The sequence below is a fragment of the Hemiscyllium ocellatum genome, chromosome 2, assembly GCF_020745735.1.
Source record: "Hemiscyllium ocellatum isolate sHemOce1 chromosome 2, sHemOce1.pat.X.cur, whole genome shotgun sequence".
Lineage (NCBI taxonomy): Eukaryota > Metazoa > Chordata > Chondrichthyes > Orectolobiformes > Hemiscylliidae > Hemiscyllium > Hemiscyllium ocellatum.
The window spans coordinates 112,884,819-112,909,088 of NC_083402.1; positions in this window are offsets into that span (position 1 = coordinate 112,884,819).

Below are 24,270 nucleotides of genomic sequence, written 5' to 3' on the forward strand. Positions count from 1 at the left end.
TTGTGTTGGTTTTTCTTAACTGCACTGTTAATTGTTTTAATTGAGACAGCGTACACAAAAATGAGCCAATCATTGGCAGATTTAAAGACATGCACATTGACACTGGTGAATTGTAGCTACAGGAACCTTAAATTTGCAATGTCTTGTTTTGTGACTAAATCTAAAACTGAGTAAGGATTGCCTTCAGGTCCTGTCTGTCATTAACTGGCTGTAAGACAGTTAAATCACTAAACGTGAAAGATTTACATCAAATGTATTCTATTAATTCAGCCTTTCAATGATATCATGGCTATTCTGTGTTTCAGTTACAGTAATCCCTCTATGTTCTGTTGCCTAGATTACCCTAAATTTAAACAATCTAGAAATCTCAGTTTTCTAATCTACACTTTAAAAACATGATATGCCAGTGGAATAGATGTGGAACAATAAACGTGCAGTGATGGCCATTGGAAAGTGATTTTTTAAAAAAAATAAATGGAAGTATCATCACTTTTTGGCTGGTAAAAGTGTAACTTACTTTAATTCCAAGATGAATTATTGTTCCACAACATTAAAATAACTGGGCATGTATGCCCAGATTAATTTGATGATGAACATAATAAAATGAAAAGATTAATGGAAAGAAACATCCCATTATTTTAAAAGGGAGGAACATCTAAAGTTAGAAGTGGGGAAGATACTGGAGCCCTTTATCAAGTATTTTTATAGCAGAGCACTTAGAAAAGTAATAGAATCAAATACAGTCGGCTTGGATGTATAAAAAAGAAAATTATGCTTGACAAATCAACTGGAATTCTTTGAGGATGTAGCTAGTGGAGGAGCCAATTGATGTGGTTTATTTGGACTTTCAGAAGGCTTTTGACAAAGTCACACATAAGAGATAAACATCTAAAATTAAAGCACATGGGATTGGTGCTAATGTACTGAGATGGATAGAAAATTGGTTGGCAGACAGGAAACAAAGAGTAAGAATAAAAGAATATTTTTCTGAATGGCAGGCAGTGTCTAGTGGTTTATCACAAGAATCGATACGAGGACCCCAGCTATTCACAATATATTTTAATGATTTAGATGAGGGAACTAAATATAATACCTCAAAGTACACAGATGACACAAAGCTGAATAGAACGGTGAGCTATGAGGAGAATGCAGAGAGATTGCAGTGTGATTTGGACAGACTGAGTCAGTGAGTAAATGTCGTACAATCTGGATAAATGTGAGGTTATCCACTTTGGTAAAAAAAACTGTGAGGCAGATTATTATTATTTAATAGCCATAAATTGAGAGAGGAGACTGTTCAATGTGACCTGTGTAACCTCGTACACCAGTCACTGAAAGTAAACCTGCAGGTGTTTCAGGGCAGATAAAAGGCAAACTGTACGGTGGCTATCATTGTGAAAGAATTCAAGTACAGGAACAAGGGTGCTTTGTTGCAATTATACAGGACATTAGAGAGGTCATTACTGGAATATAGTGTGCAGTTTTGGTCTCTGTATCTGATGAAAGATGCTCTTGCTTTGGATGGAGTGCAGCAAAGGTTTATCAAATAGAATTCTGGAATGGCAGAATTGAGATATGAGGAGAAATTGAGTCAGTTAGGACCATATTCAATAGAGTTTAGAACAATGCGGCGGGGGGATGGTGGTGGGGGGATGTCATAGAAAGCTACAAAATTATGTTTGGACTGGACAGGTTAGGTATAGAAAGGATATTCCTGATGGTGCAGGAGTCCAGAGTCAGGAGTCATGATTTTAGGAAAAAACGGTAAACCTTTGAGAACTGAGATGAGGTGAATGTTCTTTTACCCAGAGAGTGGTGAGCCTTTGGAATTCACTACTGCACAAAGTGTTTGAGGCCAGAACATTATGAGTTTCAAGAAGGAGGCAGTTATAGATTTTGTGGCTAACAGGATTAAGGGTTCCGGAGACAGGGCAGGATTAGGGTATTGAGCTCAATGATCAGCCATGAATATATTGAATGGAGCAGTGGACTCAAAGGGTTATATAGACTGTTCCTGCTTCTACCTTCTATGTTTCTAACTTTCTCTAAAACAGCAATTAAAACTGAATTTGCTGTAATTGAACAAAAACAAACTTGTAGTACAATGGAGAGTTTAATTTAAGGGGGCTTAGCATCAGCACAACTTTCCAATATTAACTATTTACCATGGATTACAGTGGAAAATCTTTCATTGTTCCATTGGCCCTGCTTAGTTCCCTATATTATGCTGAATGACTCCATACTTCTGATACATATGTATTAACCAGTCAGCTCATTTGGCTGGACAGCTTGATTCTAATACAGTGTGATGCTAACAGCGTGTTCAATTGCTGTACTGGTTGAGGTTACCATGAAGGTCACACCTTATTGATCCCCAGGTTAAAGCACCACCAATCATTGGGATTGTGGTGACTGTCCCTTTCATTTTAATTTAGCAGTGCTTGCTACCTGCTCTGATTTCAGTGTTAAAACTAAGAGCCAAAGGTAGCCATGGTTTTCATGGAACTAAAGAATATTCCTGGTGCTAAATTTCTCCCCTTTTGTCCCTTTTACTTGCATCAAGTTTTGAAGAAGTAACATAGGCCTGTCAGTATAACTGATTGATCGTATGAAATTTCACTGCAATGTGGGCTTTACCTTCAACAGGGTACTTGTATCTGTTGTAACAATGCTTATAATAAGTTCCCATAATCTAAGAACTATACATGATAACATGGTATTAAAACATTAAATAGGCATATTATAGATTCTGACATATATAAATATTTTAGTCAAATGCACTTCAGTGAGTGGACTAACATTAAGCCACACAAAGAGTAGTATGCTTTCACAAACCTGTAATGTTTCAAGTTGCCCTAGTTAAAATGAAGTCAAAGATCTTTTATATCTTCTGGTCACATGCGATGATGTGACAATGATATCATGTGCAAGTCTCTGAAAAGTACATGGCATACTGATGTAGGACACAGCATCACACAGTAGTTCACAGTGCATACGTCATGATGGTTATTTACATTGACAACCCTTTCCAGTCATGGCATGCTATTCTCATGTTAGTAGGCAGCTTCAATTTTCTACCCCTGAAATGCACATTTTATTTTCTTAACTGGAGTTAAGGGACCAAGCAAGCGCAAAAGACTGTGTTGTGAAGGTTGGAGGGAAGTTAGGATGTCCTACATCAAGTAGGCATCCTGTGGTGAACACTCAACAAAGGAAAATGAATCCTCCAAGAGACCAAAGTGTATGAACCTATAAGTGCAAACCAAAAGTTACAACATTTTTCTAACTTTAAAAATTATTGTGTTGCAGTATTGGAATTTGGTGTTAGTGAAAAAAATGATACGAAAATGGAAGAAGGAATTTACCCTGAAGAAGATGTGTCATGAGAATAGAGAGTAACCATTGGCCTGGTCGAGATAATCCATCTGAATGGATGCTCAAGTGATCACAATAGTTTCATTATTGCCAGAAGTACCTTGTGTCTATAGGGATAGGCCAAATCAAATGCTTCAGCAGAGATTTCAGAGCATCAGTTAGTTGATATGGGCACTTTATGAAATGAAATAGTCTAATGCTCTGGCACAATGTAACAGTAACTGATAAGAAATAATTGAGAAAGACGGACACCTAGTGGGGTAGAGCACACAAAAACTCCATTGCAGCTGGCAAGAGAGGGCTATACCTAAAAGTGGACATGGAAACAACATATAGGCTATCAGTTAAATTATTGCTCAGCATAGACAACAAAAATGTATAAATAATAGTTTAAGCACTCAAAAAGAGGTCTGAAAATTCACTTGACAGCATCACATCTGGGCATGAATGTAATTTCCAGAGAAATACAGAGGTCATACAACTGATGAGAATGGCAAAGATCCTTTTTACATGAAAAGTTAAACATTTATTGATACATTTTAACAAAGAAAGTTTAAAGATAAAAAGAATAAAGGAGCAATGAAAATAATGTTCAGATATGAAAATGGAGCAGTTTTATTGATAAACATTTAATGAAGAATTCTGTTAATATTGAAAGACTCAATGAGAGAAAAAATGAGTATAAAACATTGACTAGATGCAAGCTCACAATTTCATTAAAAATTTTCATCAGATAAGCCAGCAATGCCCAGTTCCATGAGTGAATTTAATAAAAAATTAAGTAATAATATTAAGTAATACTGCATCACATTGAGGTAGGAGGAACCTATACAGAGATATATAACTCACATTTGCAAAGCCATGGAGCCAAATTACTGGGGTGGTGCAGTAGCTCAGTGGTTAGCACTGTTGCCTCATAATGCCAGGGGCCTGAGTTTGATTCTTGCCTTGTAGTCTATATGTTCACTCTCTGTCTGTGTGCGTTTCATTTGGGTGCTCTGGCTTCCTCTTACCGTGCAAAGATGTGCAGATTGGAGTGGCCCAAAGTGTCATTGCCCATAGTGTCCAGGATTGTGCAGGCTAGGTGGGTTAGCCATGGTAAATGGGAGTGGGGGTGTGGGGGTGTGTGCAGTGTTCTTCAGAAAGCTGGTGCAAACTTGATGGACCAAATGGTTTCTATCTGTACTGTAAGAATTCTACAAAAATAACATATCAATAAGAAAAAAATTCACTAAAATTTCAGACTATCAGAAACTCTCAGATAATATTTCTCACTGCAAGAAGATATCTTACCTCATTCAAGGCTTTAAGGTAAAACTTTGCTTTAAATGTTGATGGTTATTCTATTCTTAGATATTCCTAGATGTTCTTAGATATTCTTTAATAACATGAAATTGAATTACTGGATTTGGTATTACGTCTTTTGATAGTTTCAAGAATAGTTTATCTACTCAAACATATTGCTTGTTAATTTACTAAGTTTACAATTTTAAGTTTTTCTGTTGCAACCAAATGAACCTTAATATGTCATATACTTTCTGAAGTGGGGAAAGCGTTTTTTCTGAAAGGAAATGTGTTGGACCAACTTCAGATCACCACCTATGCCCTCCATTTTTATGACCCACACTACCCCGCACCCCTCCCCCCCCAACCCCCCCAGACCATAGCTAGTGTGTGTCATTTTTACTTTGCTCTCAGCAGAGTGGAGAAGTGTGGTGCTGGAAAAACACAGCAGGCCAGGCAGCATCCAAGGAGCAGGAGCAGGAATTCAGATTCCTGAAGAAGGGCTTATTCCCGAAACGTCGATTCTCCTGCTCCTCGGATGCTGCCTGGCCTGCTGTGTTTTTCCAGCACCACACTTTTCAACTCTGGTCTCCAGCATCTGCAGTCCTCACATTCTCTCAGCAGAGTAGACCAATTTGCTCCTTTTCACAACTTGTAGTTACATCAATTTTACATTTCTACCACTCCTTTGTCACCAGTAGCACTCCCTTGCCTTTTTCTCTGGGAACCCTCATCCTTCTGTTCCACTTGCTCCTCTTCCTCCTCCTCCATTAGCAGCATAAAGATCACCAGTTTCCAACCCTTTTCAGTTCTGATGAACATCAACATCAGACTTAAAATTAACTTCATTTCTCCATCCACAGCTGCTGGCAGACCTGCAGTTCTTATCTAAGAAGAGTGCGTTTTAGAAAGATTTCAGCAACAAGTTTTCAAGTTTGAAAATAAAGGGCTTTTATTCTCATACATTTATCTCAAATTAAACACATTCTCATACAGATGGATTAGATAGAGGTGAAAGTAGTCGCTGTAACAAATTATAGGTAACTCAACATCTGATTTATGATCGCCATCTTCTGTAGCACGGATTTGGTTTCTTGAACAAAGTTGATTGTATAAAGATGGGAGTCAAGGGTCAAGATGTTGTGGCCTCATCAAATGAATCATTTGCTTGCTGAATAGGTGCTAAGACATTTTAGAGAAAAATCTGTTGCATGTTTCTCCAATCAGACAATATGGCGTGCAGCAGCAGGCCTTTCTTCAAAATTAAGACCTCAATCGGCCAATTAGATTGGCTCCCCTCACACTTAGCATCATGGCCACTATGAGGCCCTGGCTGCTGATGGGAGCACACTTAACGTTTATCGCACCAAGGTCTCAGGCAAATTCTTTCTACCAGGAGTAGAAGTTATGAAGTTGGGAGTCAAAGGGAAAGAGGGAGGTTGAAAGCAAGAGGTTGGCTCTCAATCAATCCCGCCATCATGCTTAATATAGAGCAGAAGAAGGAATCCTACAGTACCTCCTGCAATGCCAACCAACCAGCATTGTTTTATTAGTTGAATGGATTGACATTTTCTCATGCTGCCTGCAGCTGATATAAGAGCAGCTCTGATGGGAATGTGTCCTTGACAGGTCATTGCTTGAACTCTTAAGGCCAACAGAGAGCAGAATGGGAATATCAACCTGCACTTTGAAAGTGTTTTGGAAATGTTCCTTGAAGTATTTCACATTGCTTAGAAGCAAACCCTGTATGCTCAGTCAGAACACTTACTGCCCCCTACAGACGTGGTCGTAATCATTTTTCATTTCTATTTTCCAATGAGCAGTCACATGAAGATGGAAGGCAATGCAGATTGCAGTTAGCAGAGTGAGTTGCAAGCTCACAGCCTGATAACTAGGGGGCTCAAAGCCTTCACATTCCTTTCTTCCCACCACTCCTTGTTGACCTCATTAGTACTGAGCTTTAACATGTTCCCAATGAACTGTTTCACTTAAGTCTTCTTCTCCCAACATTACTTGTAAATTCCTGCCTTACAGATTAGTGATGCTAACCATCATTTGCACTGATCCACCACCTACCCCATGCCCTGCCCCTAGTAACTCATGTCTTCCAGTAGATTGTTGTCTGTCATCATTATAGATATTTTATCAACCTGTTCAGGCATGTTCTGACATACCTCCTTGCTAAGTATGTACCAGTCATGCAGGAAAGAAGTTGTTGAGTGAGGGAGCTGTTGTATACGAAAGAGGCTGCATCTCTCTTCAAGAGGAACAAGAAGGCTTAAATTAGGATGAGATGTAATGGTTCAGTTAGGGCACTTGAGAGTTATAAGTTAACCAGGAAATACCTGAACAGAGTGCTAAGAAGAGCCAGGAGTAGATATGAGAAATCATTGGTAGATAGGGTCAAGAAAATCCTTAATGCTTTCTATAGCTATATCAGGAATAAAAGAATGACTAGAGTAAGAATAGGGCCAATCAAGCATAATAGTGGGAAGTTGTGTGTGGAGTTGGAGGAGAAGGGGAAGCACTAAATGAATACTTTTTATCAGTATTCACACTAAAAAAGACAATGTGATTGAGTTAAATAGTGACATACAGGCTTCTACACTAGATGGTATTGAGGTGCATAAGGAGGAGGTGTTAGCAATTATGGAAAGTATGAAAATAGATTCGTACCCTAAATCAATCTTAGTCTAAATTGATTAAGGATCTCAATACTGTTTTGTGAAGAGCAGGCCATGCCTCAAAACCTTATTGAGTTCTTTGAGAAGGTGACCAAATAGGTGGATGAGGGTAAAACAGTTGATGTAGTGTATATGGATTTCAGTAAGGCATTTGATAAGGTTACCCATGGTAGGCTTTTGCACAAAATACAGAGGCATGGGATTGAGGGTGATTTAGTGGTTTGGATGAGAAATTGGCTAGCTGAAAGAAGACAGAGGGTAGTAGTTGATGGGAAATACTCATCCTGGATTTCAGTTACTAGTGGGGTATCACAAGAATCTGTTTTGGGTCCACTGTTTATATAAATGACCTGGATGAGGACATAGAAGGATTGGTTAGTAAATTTGCAGATGACACTATGGTCGGTAGTGTTGTGGATTGTGACTAAGAATATTGTAGGTTGCAGAGACACATAAATAAGCTGCAGAGCTGGGCTGAGAAGTGGCAAATGGAATTTAATGCAGAAAAGTGTGAGGTGATTCACTTTGGAAAGAGTAACAGGAATGCAGAGTACCGGGCTAATGTAGTGTAGATGAGCCAAGTATAGATCCTTGAAAGTTTCCATCTAAGGAGATATGGTTGTTGAGAAGGCATATGGTGTGTTAGCTTTTATTGGTAGAGGGATTGACTTTCAAAGCCATGAGGTCATGCTGCAGCTGTACAAAACTCTGGTGCAGCCAGATTTGGAGTATTGAGTACATTTCAGGTCACCACATTATAGGAAGGACATGGAAGCTTTGGAAAAGATTCAGAGGAAATTTATCAGGATGTTGCCTGGCATGGGAAGGAAGGTCTTATGTGGAAGAAGGTTGAGAGGAGACCTAATTGAGACATATAAGATAATCAGAGGTTAGATAGGTTGGACAGTGAGAACCTTTTTTTTCGGATGGCAATGACTACCTTGAGGGGACATAGCTTTAAATTGAGGGGTGATATATATAGGTCAGCTGTCAGTGGTAGTTTCTTTACTCAGAGAGTAGTAGGGGTATGGAACACATTGCTTGCAACAGTAGTATACTGGCCAACTTTAAGGGCTTTTGAATGGTCATTGGATAGGCATATGGACAAGAATGGAATAGTGTAGGTTAGATGGGAAGGCATTGAGTTGCTGTCGGGAAAAGGTGGAAGCCAGACAAAAGCAACATAAGAAGCACATTGCCACACTAATGCCCCACTGACCCCTGCTTGTAACCACCTTCTGCTCCAAGAGTACCAGAGCCTGTGAAAGCTACATTTGCCTGTACAGCCACCTATGGACTCACCCCGAGAGTGGAAGAGAGTTATCTTCATCTGCAGGAGACTACCAATGTTGATGATGATGAAAGGTTCAAGAATGTCACTCACTCCCACCATTGGGTGCAATTACGTTTTGGCCACAAATTATGGCCTGGGCAGTGACAGATGCACATCCCATGAAGTATTATATCCATGGCACAAAGCACACCAGAAATTATTCTCAAGAAAATAAATACTTGCATTCATGATCACAGTATGTCTCAGAAAACTTCAGTCAATGAATTACTATGTAGGTACTATTGTAACGTAGAAAGAACAGCATCCAAGTTGCTCCGAACAATTATCTGCAAACAACACCATGAAAACTAGGCACATTTTTTTAACATTAATTGAATGATAAGTACGCATTCCCTCAGCAGTCCATTGGAGTGCGAACCTTGATTTTGTTTGTGTTGCAGCCACTGGAGCACATTTTGAGTGTATAACCTGAAGCGAGAGTGCTACCAGTTCAGCCATGGCTGGCACACAGTTAGTTCAATTGTGCATACTGCATGTTCATTCAACTCAATATTCTCTCCATCAGGATCAGCAATTAACTGCCTGACTATAATATTCACAATGTTTTCCAAAAAAACAGACACAATGAATAAGAATCAAAAACACAACTTCACTCAATTCTCCCATTTGAAGATTTCCAGAGCTGAACTATATTTTCAGGCTTGTAATGCTAAAAATAAAATTTGAGTAAATAATCCCTCTTCTGACTTGCCTTTTTGCAAATTTCATATCATTATTTTCCACTTTTCCACCCAAAGGTGCAGAGTAGTGTTCTCATTGCTCACTTATCATGCTTTCATCCAGGTCAGCCTGGACTCAGACGTACTTCACTCATTTCTGAGTCAGAATGAAGTCACACACAGTGAGAATGAAGGGAAGCTAGTAGATCTTGTACTTTTGAATTTGTGGAACATATCTGTGAACACAAAAATTTTGCCACACAAAAATGTATCATACAAGATGAGAGCACAGAGTATTGAGGATAATATATCAGCATAAATAGAGGATTGGCTATCAAGACAGATTCAGGTTGGCTAACTCTAACTAACGGGGTACCACAGGGATCAGTGTAGGGGCCTCAACCATCTATAATCCATGTTAATGATATGGATGAAGGGATCTGAGTGCATTGTGGCAAAGTTACTGACATTGCAAATGTAAGTAGAAAAACATTTTATGAGGAGGACATAAAGAGTTGGCAGAGCGTTATGGGTATGTTAAATGAATGGGTAAATGTTTGACAAACCAAGTATATTTTGGGAAGTGTGAGATTGCCCCTTTTGTGAGTAAGAATAAACAAAGTATGACTGAAATTGTTAGAGACTGTAGATTATTGTCTACAGAGGGATATGGATGTCTTCCAACAGGAAGCTGATAAAGCTGACATATAAGGGTATGGCAAGTCATTACTAAGACAAAATTATTTTCTTTTTATTGAATTTGGGGTTGGAATATAAAAGCATGTTTTTTCTTGCTGCAATTATACAGGATGTTACTGAGACTACAATTAGAATTCAACATACAGTTTTTGTCCCCTTATTTAAGGATGAGTACACTTAGAAAAGATTCACTTGTCTGATTGCTGACATAAAGTGATTAAAATCTAAGAACATAAGAAAGAGGAGTAGAACAAGTCAATCAATCCTCCCATTCAATAAGATTGTGACAGATCTATCCTAAGCCCCAACTCTGTCATGCCAACTCCTAACAACTCCTCACTATTTCAAATATTTCCTTTATATCTCCTCTCTAAATATTTAGAGTGATTTAACCTCCACTACTCTCTGGGATAGAGAATTGCAGATGTTCACTGTTTCTGGAAGAAGAATTTCTTTTGCGTGTCAGTTTTAAATGAGTATTCCCTTTTCTCTGGAACAACATGCCCTAGTTTGAGAATCCCCCACTGGTGGAAACATCTTTACGATATCTACACTATCAAGCCTCCTCAGCATCTTGTATTTTACATAAGATCATTCTTCATTCTTTTAAACTTTCATAAATAAAGCTTACACTGGTTAGTCTTTCTTGACAAATCACTTCCTTTATTCCAGGATTAGTGAATATCTTTTAAACTACCTTAAATTGAAATATACCCTTTCTTAAATACGGAAATGAAACTGTACATAACATTTGCTGTCTCAGCAGCACGGAGGCTCAATGGTTAGCACTCGGCCTCACAGCACCAGGGGCCTGGTTCAATTCCTGCCTCAGGTGACTGTCTGTGTGGTGGTTGCACATTCTCCTTGTGTCTGCGTAGATTTCCTCTGCATGCTATGATTTCCTCCCACATTCCAAAGATGTGCAGATCAGGTGAATTAGCCATGCTAAATTGACTATAGTGTTAGGTCCATTAGTGAGGATTAAATGTAGGGTAATGGGTCTGTGTGGGTTACTTTTCAAAGGGTAAATGTGGAGTAAGTGAGGACTGCAGATGCTGGAGTACCAGAGTTGAAAAATGTGTGCTGGAAAAACACAGCAGGCCAGGCAGCATCTGAGGAGCAGAAGAATCGACGTTTTGGGCATAAGCCCTTCTTCAGGAATGAGGGTAAATGTGGACTTGTTGGGCCAAATGGCCATTTTCTACCCTGTAGGGAATCTAATCTAAATTCCAAATACAGACTGTACAGTTATAAAATATTTCCCTACGTTTAAACTCCAACCCACCAGCAATAATGGCCAAATTTCTATGTGCTGCTTCAAGTACTTGCTGCATCTGCATGCTAATGTTTTGTGTGTTATGCATTGGAATACACACATCCATCTACATTGTACTTCTATGGCGTCTCTCTGTTTAAGTATCAATCTTTCTTTTGATTCTGCATGCACACTTTCCAACATAAAACCCCTTCTGCCAAGTTTGAGTCAATTTGGTCCATATATCTATAATCTCCTTGCAAATTCCTTATGCCCTAATCACTATTTGCACTCATTGTTGGATCAAATGCAAATTTGAATATGTTACCCTTCGCTACTTCCTCCAAGTCATTATAAAGCATGAAGCTTTATACTTGTGGCACTCCACTAGTTATGGCTTTCAAATCTGACCAAGATCCATTAATTCAGTCTCTCTGCCATTTATGTATTAACCAATCCTCAATCCATGTTAATACATTACCTCCTATATTGTGTAATATTTACTGTAGCACATATATAGCTTTTGCAAAATACCTTCTGGAATTTCAAGTACTGTATCGACTGGTTCCACCTTATGAATTCTGCTTGTTACATCTTCAAAGAATTTGTTTAAAAAAAATCCCTTGCACAAAGTTATGTTGAGTGTGTTTGATTGTATAAGCTTTTCTAAATGTCTTCCTATGTCTTTCTTTATAGTGGATTCCACCAAATTTCTCATGATAGATGTTACACTAGTTGACCTGTAGTTTCCTGTTTCCTTTGTTCATCCTGTCTTGAAAAGGGTGTCACATTAGTGGTCTTCTCATTTTGCTGGAATCCTCCCATAATCCAGTAAAGTCTGGAATATTTTGACCAATACCTCCTGTTATAGACCAGGCCAGACCCCAGAAAACATTTCAAGAAGGTAGCCCAGACCCTGTTTAAGAAGGAAATTGAAGGGAAAGGTAGAACAAGGGAAATCAAGAAAGACAACTGTATAAATGAGGCAGAAAACTCAGAAAGGGATCATGCTGTAAGGTTGAGTGAAATAGGAGTTGATGGGAAGGGTGATGGCAGTAACAAATTAAAGATATTAAACATGAATGCACAAAGCATTAGAAATAAGATGGATGAGCTTAAGGTTCTTTTGGAAATTGGCAGATACGATATTGTGGGGATAACTGAGACGTGGCTTCAGGGACAGGGAAATGAATATTCATGGCTACATATGCTATTGTAAGGACAGACTGACGGGCAGAGCGGGTGTGGTAGCCATGTTGGTAAGGGATGATATTCAGTCCCTTGCACGGGGGGACCTAGAATCAGGGGATGTAGAGTCAGTGTGGATAGAGCTGAGAAATACGAAGGGTAAAAAGACCCTCTTGGGAGTCATCTACAGGCCCCCAAACAGTAGTCTGGATGTCGGATGTAAGTTGAATCAGGACCTGAAATTGGCCTGTCGCAAAGATGTTACTACAGTTGTTATGGGGGATTTCCACATGTAGGTAGAATGGGAGAATCAGGATGGTATTGGACCTCAAGAAAGAGACTTTGTGGAGTGCCTCAGAGATGGATTCTTAGAACAGCTGGTGCTGGAGCCGACCAGAGAGAAGGCCATTCTGGATCTGCTATTGTGCAACGAACCAGAATTGGTCAGGGACCTCGAAGTAAAGGAGCTATTGGGAAGTAGTGACCATAATACAATAAGCTTCAATCTGCAATTTGAGAGGGAGAGGGTACAATTGGAAGTGACAATGTTTCTGTTGAATAAAGGGAACTATGGAGCTATGAGTGAGGAGCTGGCCAAAGTTCAATGGTGCAATACCTAAGCAGGGATGACAGTGGAGGAACAATGGTGGCTATTTCTGTGTATAATGTAGAAGTTGCAGGATCAGTTCATTCCAAAAAGGAAGAAAGATCCTAGGAGGAGGCATGGGTGGCTGTAGCTGATGAGGGAAGTTAAGAAACATATCAAGTCAAAAGTGAAAAAATATAACATAGCAAACATAAGGAGGAAAATGGTGGACTGGGAAGCTTTTAAAGGGAAACAGAGGATTGCTAAGAAGGAAATTTGCAGAGAAAAAATGAAATACGAAGGTAAACTGGAAACCAGATTCTGGATTAGTGGTGCTGGAAGAGCACAGCAGTTCAGGCAGCATCCAAAGTGCAATGAAATCGACTTTTCGGGCAAAAACATGGAATAAAGGCATTGAGCCTAAAGCATGGAGAGATAAGCTAGAGGAGGGTGGGGGTGGGGAGAACATAGCATAGAGTACAATGGATGAGTGGGGGAGGGGATTAAGGTGATAGGTCAGGGAGGAGAGGGTGGAGTGGATAGGTGGAAAAGGAGCCAGGCAGGTAGGACAAGTCTGGACAAGTCATGGGGACAGTGCTGAGCTGGAAGTTTGGAACTAGGGTGAGGTGGGGGAAGGGGAAATGAGGAAACTGTTGAAGTCCACATTGATGCCCTGGGGTTGAAGAGTTCGGAGGCGGAAGATGAGGCGTTCTTCCTCCAGGCGTCTGGTGGTGAGGGAGCGGCGCTGAAGGAGGCCCAGGACCTCCATGTCCTCGGCAGAGTGGGAGGGGGAGTTGAAATGTTGGGCCATGTGGCGGTGTGGTTGATTGGTGTGGGTGTCTCGGAGATGTTCCCTAAAGCGCTCTGCTAGGAGGTGCCTAGTCTCCCCAATGTAGAGGAGACTGCATTGGGAGCAACGGATACAATAAATGATATTAGTGGATGTGCAGGTAAAACTTTGATGGATGTGGAAGGCTCCGTTAGGGCCTTGGATAGAGGTGAGGGAGGAGGTGTGGGCACAGATTTTATAGTTCCTGAGGTGGCAGGGGAAAGTGCCAGGATGGGAGGGTGGGTTGTAGGGGGGAGTGGACCTGACCAGGTAGTCACTGAGGGAACGGTCTTTGCGGAAGGCGGAAAGGGGTGGGGAGGGAAATATATCCCTGGTGGTGGGGTCTTTTTCAATTTCCAAAGATAGCTTTATTTTAAAACCCCTGAATCTTACATTTTTAGTACACTACAACACATATATGCATTGACTATAACCATGCAAACATGCACTACTACATTCTATTTCAGTCTGTTTACTCCTGCTACCGAATGCTTCAGTTTTTCATCCAAGTCTCGACAATGTGTCAGCAATCACATTTTGTCAACCTGCCACATGTACAATTTTCAAATTGAATGGCTGTAACCATCTAAACAGTCGGGATTTTTTGTCCTTAAATTTCTCCACAAACTTCAATGGGTAATGTGAGTGTATATGCTTGTCTCAGGTATATTACTAGTAACATAAACAGTGAAATGTTGCAATTTCAACACCAAGCTCCTTTTCAACCGTTGAATATTTCTGCTGATGAATGTTCAGTTTCCTGGAGAAGTATCCAATAGGTCTTTCCATCTTTTCATCATCTTCCTGTAAGAGTACAGCACCCATTTCATTTGCATCAATAGCCACTTCGAATTGCTTTGCGTGATTACACGCAGCTAATACTGGGGCAGTGGTTCACACAGCTTTCAGGCTGTCAAATGCTTTCTGACAGTCCACTGTTCACTGAAACTTCTTGCCTTTCTTTGGGAAGTCAGGGAGTGGAGCAACCACACTGCTAACACTTGGTACGAATTTTTGAGAAAATCCATTCAATCCTAGGAGCCTTAGTGCTGCTCTTTTTTATCGATGGTATGGGAAGCTCCCCAATTACCTTTGTTTTTCATTCCGTGGGGCCATTTGTCCACGTCCAGTAAATGACCCAGAAAAGTGACTTGGAAATTCACATCCAGAAATTCACCTCATGGCCAGGTTTATTACTGAGTCTGCCTTCCAAAGTCGATTGATAAATGTTCCAAATGTTCCATCCATGTGTGACTAAAGATCATCAGGAGATCAATATAAACTACACAATCGGGAAATCCAGAAATGACTTTATTGGTTAGTCTCTGAAATGTGGCTGGTGCATTTTTTTATACTAAGCAGAATGACTTTAAACTGATACAGTCCATTTTGCATTACGAAAGCCAAAATTGGCTTTGCTCTTATGGACAAAGATACCTGGCAGTATCCTCTGAACAAGTCCAACTTAGAAATATAAGTAGTTTGTCCCACCTTTTCAACACTGTCTTGCAAATGAGGAATCAGATATGAATCAGACATTGTAACTGCATTGACTTTGCAATATACCACACATAATTGTTGGGTACCATCTGCTTTTGGCACCATTACTCTGGGTGAGCTCCAGTCACTGTAATTCACTTTGAATATGTTGTCTTGGAGCCAGTGTTCAATCTCCTTCTGAACCTGTGCCAACTTTAGAGGGTTACGCTAATAAGGATACTGCTTAATCAGAACAGCATCTCCTATGCCTACACCATGCATAATTAGATTAGTACTTCCCAGCTTATTTCCACATATCTCTCCGTGTGATTGTTACAACTCTTTCAGGTCATTTTGATTTTCCTCTGGAAGGTAACTCAACAATTTATCCTAATTGTTGACAACATTCTCATTGTTCAATTTAATTTGAGGAATTTTCAATTCAGAATCTTCTGAACTTGACTCTTCACTCTGTTATAACCAATAACACATTCTCCTTTTTGCTTTCCTTCCCTGTCAAAATACCTTTTTGAGCATATTCACTCTGTGAAATTTCGTTCTGTCTAGAGTCCTTATCAAATAGCTCACCTCACTCAATTTCTAATCAACTTGATAAGGTCCAATCTAACTTTTAAAGGTTCACATACCACTGGAAGTAAAATGAACATTTTATCTCCGATAGCAAATTGTGAGCTTTTGATTTTTTGGCTGTGTCCAGGTTTCATTGCATACTTTTAAATGCTGTCTAGCATACTCCCAGCTCTATTTAATCATTCACTAAAATCTGACACATAGTTCCAAATATATGGTCTCTGAATTCTGACTCACCAATTTCTCCTTAATCAATTTTAATGGTCCTCTCACTTCACGTCCAAAAATTAATTCAAATGGACTGAATTTAGTCAATTCATTTGGTGCATCTCTGATTGCAAAAAGTATAAATAGAATTATTTTGTCCCAAACATCTAGTCTTGACTATAAGCCCTCAAAACGGTCTTTAAATTTTGATGCCACCTTTCTAGTGCTCCCTGCGATTCTGGGTGGTAAGCAGTAGATTTGAATTGTTTTATTCCTAAGCTGTCCATAACTTCCTTGAAAAATTTTGAAGTAAAGTTTGACCATTGATCTGATTGTATCTCTGTGGGTAGTCCATATCTCATGAAAAATTTGAGTAACCACTCTATAATCCTTTTAATCTAGCGGACGCATCCATTATTGTTAATAAATACTGATTCCTACTTGTTGTTTTAGGTAAGGGTCCTACACAATCAATTAAGACTTAAAAGGTTCCTAAATGCAGGAATAGGTATTAAAGGTGCGGATTTTATTCTTGCCTGTGGTTTTCCAATTACCTGACAAATGTGACATGCCTAGCAAAATTCATCTTCATCCTTGTGCAGTCCAGGCTCATAAAATTGTTTTTGCATTTTAGCTTGAGCTTTTCTTGCCCCTAAATGACCTCCTACTGCTAGTTCATGTGCCACCCTTAACACCTCCTTTCTAAAACCCACTGACAATAATACTGGACGAACTCCTGCCCATATTTCATATGCCTGAATATGTGATAGTCTCCATATTCTCATTAAGACATCATTTTTAAGATAGTTGCACAATGGGATACATCTAGATTCTTCTTTTGATACAATTGGTTCAATCTTTCTGCTGTTACTCAGTTATTTTCTCTGAGCTAAGGATGCCTCCTTGTTATCTATGTGCTCCTGGTTTGTCTCAACTATCTGATCAAACAAGGTCTCTGCTAATTCCAGTTCAACATTCATATCTGCACAGTTTGATCTCTCCTGTTTCAATTGGTTACTTTGTGACCTCATTACCACACAGTCAGGAAAAATCCCAGGGTATGCTTCCTGTAATATCTCAGGTACGTGAGTTTCCATTGACTTTTCAACCACTGTAGACAGCACTTCTATCTGTGAGCCAGCAATATCGTTGGCAAGGATAAATTGAATTCCTGGAACTGAAAGTTTGTCCAGTATTCCTACCATGACATCTCCACTCTTCACTGGACACTCTAACATCGCTTTACATAATTGAGTGCTTCTTGTCTCACCATGAATTTCCGTTACTAGTAATAGTCCTTCAGATGTACATATCTCCTCATCTTTCAACATCACAGTCTGAAAGGATCCTGTCTCTCTTAATATGGTAACCTCCTTACCTGTTGCTTCAGGCCAATATGAATAAACTTTACATTCGCAAGTACATGGTTTAAGATCTGGCACTTCCGCCTTATCCAACCTCCAACCAGGTTGTACATTATGGTGCAGCTTTCTAGTCTCCACTGTGCTTTCCATTACCACTCCAACAAAATTCACTGGCTTATCCTGTTTTCTTTCTAAACTGTGACTTCTCATGGTCTACTTTATTGCATTGAAAACACAAGCTTTTTAACATCTCTTTTTCTCTCAAGGGTTTCCTTTTTAACCTGTGGTAAATTATCCTTATGATCTTCGCTGAGATCTATCTTCTCAATACCCCCTGAGGATTTCTCTTTTCCCCAACGTCTATCCCTCATGGATTGAAATTGATGTTGGAAGCCAAAGCTTGATTTATGAACCTACTCATAATCATCAGCCATTTCAGTTGCTAAACTTGCTGTTTTAACTCTCTGCTCTTCTACATCAGTTCTCACTACCTCAGGAACTCCTCCAAAATGATCATCTAAGAGCATCATAGGATTGCTCCATATTTAATACCCTTATCCACCTGTCAAAATTGTTATTTTTTTATCCTTTCAAACTTAATATAGGTTTGACCAGGGTCCCTCCTTAGATTTTTGAAATGTTATCTGTAGGCTTCTGGCACAAGCTCATATGCACTTAAAATGGTTTTCTTCACCTCCTCATATGCCCCAGATACCTCCTCTGATAGGGATGCAAATACCTCACTACCTCTACCTACAAGATCAACAAAACCCACATAGTCACAGGCCACTTCATTTGTTTAGCCACCTTCTAAAATGAGATGAAAAAGGCTTCTACGTCCTTCTTATCAAATTTAGGCAATGCTTGAATATATTTAAACAGATATTCACTCTCTTCCTCATTAAGCTTGCCTTCAGCCTTCATCTCCATCCTTTTAAGCCAACTTTCTTGTCTAAGCGCCAGGTTATGAAATTCAAACTCCCTCTCTTTCTTCCTTCCCTCTCTCTCTTTCTTTTTGTATTTCCTTTGCTTTTAATCATAATTCAAACAGTTTCATTTCTTTTTCTCTTTCCTTTTCTTTTGCCTCTAACTCAACCTGCTTCATTCTCAATTAAATTTTAGCCATCTCCAAAAAAATTCTAACAGTCTTTCCAGCAATTTTAAATGTGGAGCTATTACCATAATTATTTTTGTTTTCATACGGATGAAGGTAACTCCAACTCCAGCTTGAAAGCCAATTCCAACAGCTTTGACTTGTTCACCTTTTGTAAAGCCCCCAAAGTCATTTTTTCTACCCCCAGAAAACTCTTAGTGACTGAAACAGCCATTACCACACCAAGCACTGTTTAAATCAATTGCATTCAACACATAGAATGAAAGACCACTCACCACATTTGGGTCCAGCAACCCTAATCCCAAATCGGAAGTAGAGAACAAATCCTGGACGAGCCCCCAAACCAGGCCAGATTCCCTCAAAACAATCCAAGAAGCTAGCCCAGACCCTAATGTTTCTAGTCATTATAAGCAGGTGTAACATAAATATTCCACTCAGTTTTAAGCAAAACAGAATTTATTTACAAACCACTGAATGAAATACGAACAAAGGAGAAACAAATTTGAAATATTTTAACCTATTTGAAAACCCACTCGCCTCTGTCATAACTTAATAATGCTGTTCGAAATACCTGCAACATCTCATAAACACCCCCTTGGCAAAAAAGGCAAAATCAAATACAGGTTCTTACAAATGGGTAGACATCTGGCACATGACATTCAACGCTGAAGGGAATAGAGAAGCAGAGGGACCTTGGGGTTCATGTGCATAATTCTCTGAAGGTGGCCAGGCAAGTTGAAACAGTTGTTCAGAAGATTTATTGGATCCTTGGGTTTATAAATAATGGCATAGAATATGAAAGCAGGGACATGATGCTATATCTCTACAAATCATTAGTCAGACCACATTTGGAGTATTGTATTCAGGTCTGGACACCTTATTTAAGGGAGGATGTCAAATCCCTAGAGAGAGTGCAATGGTGATATGATACCAGGATTGAGGGATCTTAGATTCAAGGAAAGATTAGAGAGATTGGGCTTATTCTCCTTGGAGCAAGAGGATTAAGAGGTGACCTTATTGAGGTGCTCAAAATTATGAACAATTTTGTTAGGGTAAAGAAGGATATTTTCTTTTCACTAGTCGCTATGTTAGTACGGGTCACAATTTCAAGACTGTCAGCAAGACAACTAGGAGGGGAATGAAGAGAAACTTCTTAACTCAGAAGGTTGTTAGGATTTGCAATACATTGCCTGAGAGAATGGTGGAGGCAGACTCCATAGGAAGTTTCAAGTGAGAGCTGGATATATATTTGAAAGTGATTAACTTAGAGGGCTAAGGTGATAGGGCTGTAGAATGTGACATGCTGGATAGCTCTTTTGGAAGCCAGTACAGACAAGATGGGCCAAATGATCTCTTCTTGTACTGTAACATTTTATGATTCTATGATTCTGTAATCACTACCTCCTACATGATTCTTAACTGCAAGATCTCTTATTATTCCTACTTACTATACTCTACTCAATCTAAAATAGCCCATTCCCAGCTAGATTTGCAAAATATTACTGTAAGAAACAATTCTTGTTGCTGACTTCAAATTTATCTTCTACGGTACTCTTGTCCATTTGATTTGTCCAGTCAAAATGCAGATTAAAATCAAATACGACAATTGTAACTTGCCTCAACTATTTCCTGATTTATACTTTGTCCTATTGTGAGGCTTATTCTTAGGGAACTATAAGTGATCCCTACCCATGACTTTTTTCCCTTATTTCTATCAATACCAATTCCACATCATAGTCGAATGAATGTGTATCACTACTTACAGCTGCACAAATATTTTCCCTTATTAACAACACTACTACACCTCCTTTTTCTTTTTGCCTATATTTTCATGTTAAACATCCTTGAATATTGAGTATGCAGCGTGCAACACTGTCTCTATAATAGCTATCAAGCCATGTTGCTTTTGTTTCAATTTCTGCCATCAACTCACCTGTCTTAGTGGGAATGCTGCATGCATTCAGATAAGGAACCTGAAGCTTTTACTTTTTAACCAACATTACTTTCTCTGATTCTTTCCTGCTGCACTCTTCTGCTTATATTTTCTATCCTTTCTTGTCACCCTTTGATTATTATCCACCTCTTAACTACTCTGCACTTCTGCTTGTTCATTTCATTTTGATATTTGAAACTTCCCTGCAATTGAACCCCCTAATTAATTTATCTATCAATGGATGTAAATCAGAACTCTACTGACATTGCCACAAAGTTGAGGATTTTATCAGAGGCTATATTGAACATTGAAGTTTTGGCATTCAGTGAATGCAGGAGACAGGGTCCTTGCTCAATTACAAATGTGACATTTATGAATTAACAATCAACATTTGGGATGCATCTGGCATCTGAGCAGACCCCAGAAGACAAAGCCCATTAAAGATTTCTCTCTGGCTTACAGCATTACAGTGCATTGACAATTTATGGTCATTGTGAATTAACTAGGGAAGCTACTTCTTAATGTTGTGCAGGCAAATGAGTCATTCTGGCAATTACTGTTATTGGGATGAGCACCAGCGGTGAGCATTCAAACAAATGAAACAAATGCTGAGTTCGATACAAACAATATCTCATTACAACCCAAATTTCCCATCATCATCATAACAGGTGTATTGTCCATTGGTTTGGGAGATGCGTTGCTCCAGACTTACAGAGATAGTACTCAAAGACTGTTTATTGGCAGAGAGAGTGCAGTCATGCATGGCCATGGAGAAAGGGAGACTAAGCTTCACAACCTAGAAACACTATAAACCATTGGTCATACCTCTCAACACTAAGGAACTGGCAAAAATACTACCCCAAGTACAGAGATTCTGCCTACCATTTGTGGACTTTGTTGCTCAGATGTCCAAGGAAAACCTCAAAATATCCATGCAGATGGCACATTGTCCAAAATTCTTGGAGATGCACCAAGAGCAAAGCACATTAATTGTCTTGTGATATGGAATTTTGTATTTCTTGGGCCATCAAATCAGTACCCGAGACAATGCAAAGGCTCAAGGAAGTTCGAGCAGCACAGAAAGTGAATACATAGTGCATACAAATGCAATAATGATTAGATTCCCTACAGTGTGGAAACAGGCCCTTCAGCCCAACAAGTCCACACTGACCCTTCGAAGAGTATCGCACCCAGACCCATTTCCCTCTGACTAATGCACCGAACACTATGGGCAATTTAGCATGGCCAATTCAGCTGACCTGCACATCTTTGGATTGGGGGAGAAAACCGGAGCACCCGGAGGAAACCCACACAGACACAGGGAGAACGTGCAAACTCCAGACAGGCAGTCACCTGAGGTTGGACCCGAACCTGGGACCCTAATACTGCCTCAATATCTGGTCATATACAGTCCCAAGGGTTGCATCTTCAAATGGCATTTCAATTAGCCTCCACGCTTAGTAACATGGATGATTCATTGATAAATGATGAAAAACAGTCATAGCAGAGTCCTCAGACTTGATACTCTCTAACACCTAAATCAAAAACACCTTAATATCACCAAATGTCGAATCATAGTCCAACTTTAGGTTTGTGGTAACATTCTGTACAGCCATCAAGGACATTATTGTTGGCCACACTAACATTTCTTTGCATCAGCAAGACTGTAAACAGCCGTTTGTGATTTCCATTCTCAATTCCTATTCTCCAGCCCAAACTAGATCTCTAGCCCGATTTAACTCATCACATATTCCATCTCTTCAATGTGAGCATGAAGTTTCATTGGAGGTCTATGTAGTGAACCACTGGATCAGTATTTTCGTGCTTCAAGTGCAGGTTAAGCAGCTTCTATCTCTCTATGTACACACTTTCTCTCTCTCTTTCTCTCTCTTAGATGCTTGCAGGCAGTCTCACGTATATCCAGTTCAATGAAATCTTAGGAAATCCTATCAGCCAACTGACAGAGTTTTAGCTAACAACAGAGTGTATCCAATCAATTCAATCCATAATTATTGTCACAACCAATGTTACTCCTGATATGTGCGACTACATATCTGTGCAGAGAAATAAAAGCTCCCAAGTAGACTGCAGCCACCTTCCCTGCCCCCTCTACGGTACTGCAATGTGCAGCTGTAGAAAATAAATGCAAAAATGTGTAGGTTAGGGAAATTGACCATGTTGAATTGCCCATAGTGTTCAGAGATATGTGGTTAGGTGCATTAGTCAGGGGTAAATTTAGAATAATAGGGTGGAGGAATGGGTCTGGGTTACTCTTCAGAGAGTCACAATGACTTGTTGGGCTGAAAGGCCTGTTTCCACACTGTAGGGATTCTGTGATTCTAAAGAAAATGAAGAGGCCACACATTTAAATAAATTGAGTGGGCACTATAATAAAGAAATATAGAGGGTATACAGTTTACGACATTAAGTTCTATTTCCAATGCACATTTGTCGAGCTTTATTCTGAAGGACAATCTATTAGCTCAAAGAATTAACACATAATTTTATAAATATTTGGAAGACAATGTGCAATGCAACAATTAGGGAAGAAGTGAACATGATAGCTTTAAGTTATTCTAATCGATGTCACAGTTTCAATTCTACATTCAGATCCAGACTAGTAGAAAGTTGAACAGTTGCCAAGTCTCTTACCACATTATATAATTTGTGTGAGTCTTAAACTAAAATTGAATCAACATAGAGCTATTACTCAGATATTTGTCTTCCTGGATGCACAATATAAATCTGTTGCCTTAGTCACTCATTTCAGTAAATTGGTTACATTGCCTTTATGTTTCCCAGATTTCTGTCAGTAGGACTGCTTCCTCATATTTCATCAGCAGGGCACCAATAAAAGATAGTGTAGCTGTAACTCACAAATAACTTGCTCACTGCTGTTCAGTTTGGTTTCTGCCTTGGCCACTTAGCCTTCGTCCAAACATGGATGAAAGGGCTGAACTCATGAACTGAGGTGTGAGTGACAGTCCATGAAACTAAGGTGACAGTTAATTGAGTGTAGCATCAAGGAACTGTCCCAAAACTGACATCAATGTCAATCGGGAGAAAACTATCTGCTGGTTGCCAAGATACTGAACAGAAAGAAGAATACTTGTGGTCTTTGGAGATCTGACATCTACATTCCAGAATCCCTCGGTAGGAGTTCTTCAGTGTAGTGTCCTTGACCCAATTAAGTTCAGCTACTTCCTCTATCAATAGATCAAAGCTGGGGATGTCCATTAATAATTGCATTCATAATATCTCAGGTACTGAAGCAGACTGTGGTCATATGCTGCAAAACCTAGATAATATCCAATGCTTTGGGAAACAACATTCATGCCACACAAAGACAGTGACTGTCTATAAAAAGTGAGAATCTAACCATCTCACCTTGATATTCAATGCTATTATCATTGGGAAAATATCTCATTATCAAAATGCAGGGGATACCATTAACCAGAACTTGAACTGGATCACTCACATGAATACCAAAGCTATAACAGAGGGTTAGAATCCTGTGGCAATGGATTTGTCCCCAAGTGAAATTTTCTGCTCCATTCAGTGGCATGAGCAATGGCAGGAAAGTTGGGAATATACAGCAAAAGGAAAATATTTGTATCTCAGCATCAAGGAAAATATTTCTGTCGTTCCTCTTCCAGTTTAAATGGCAAG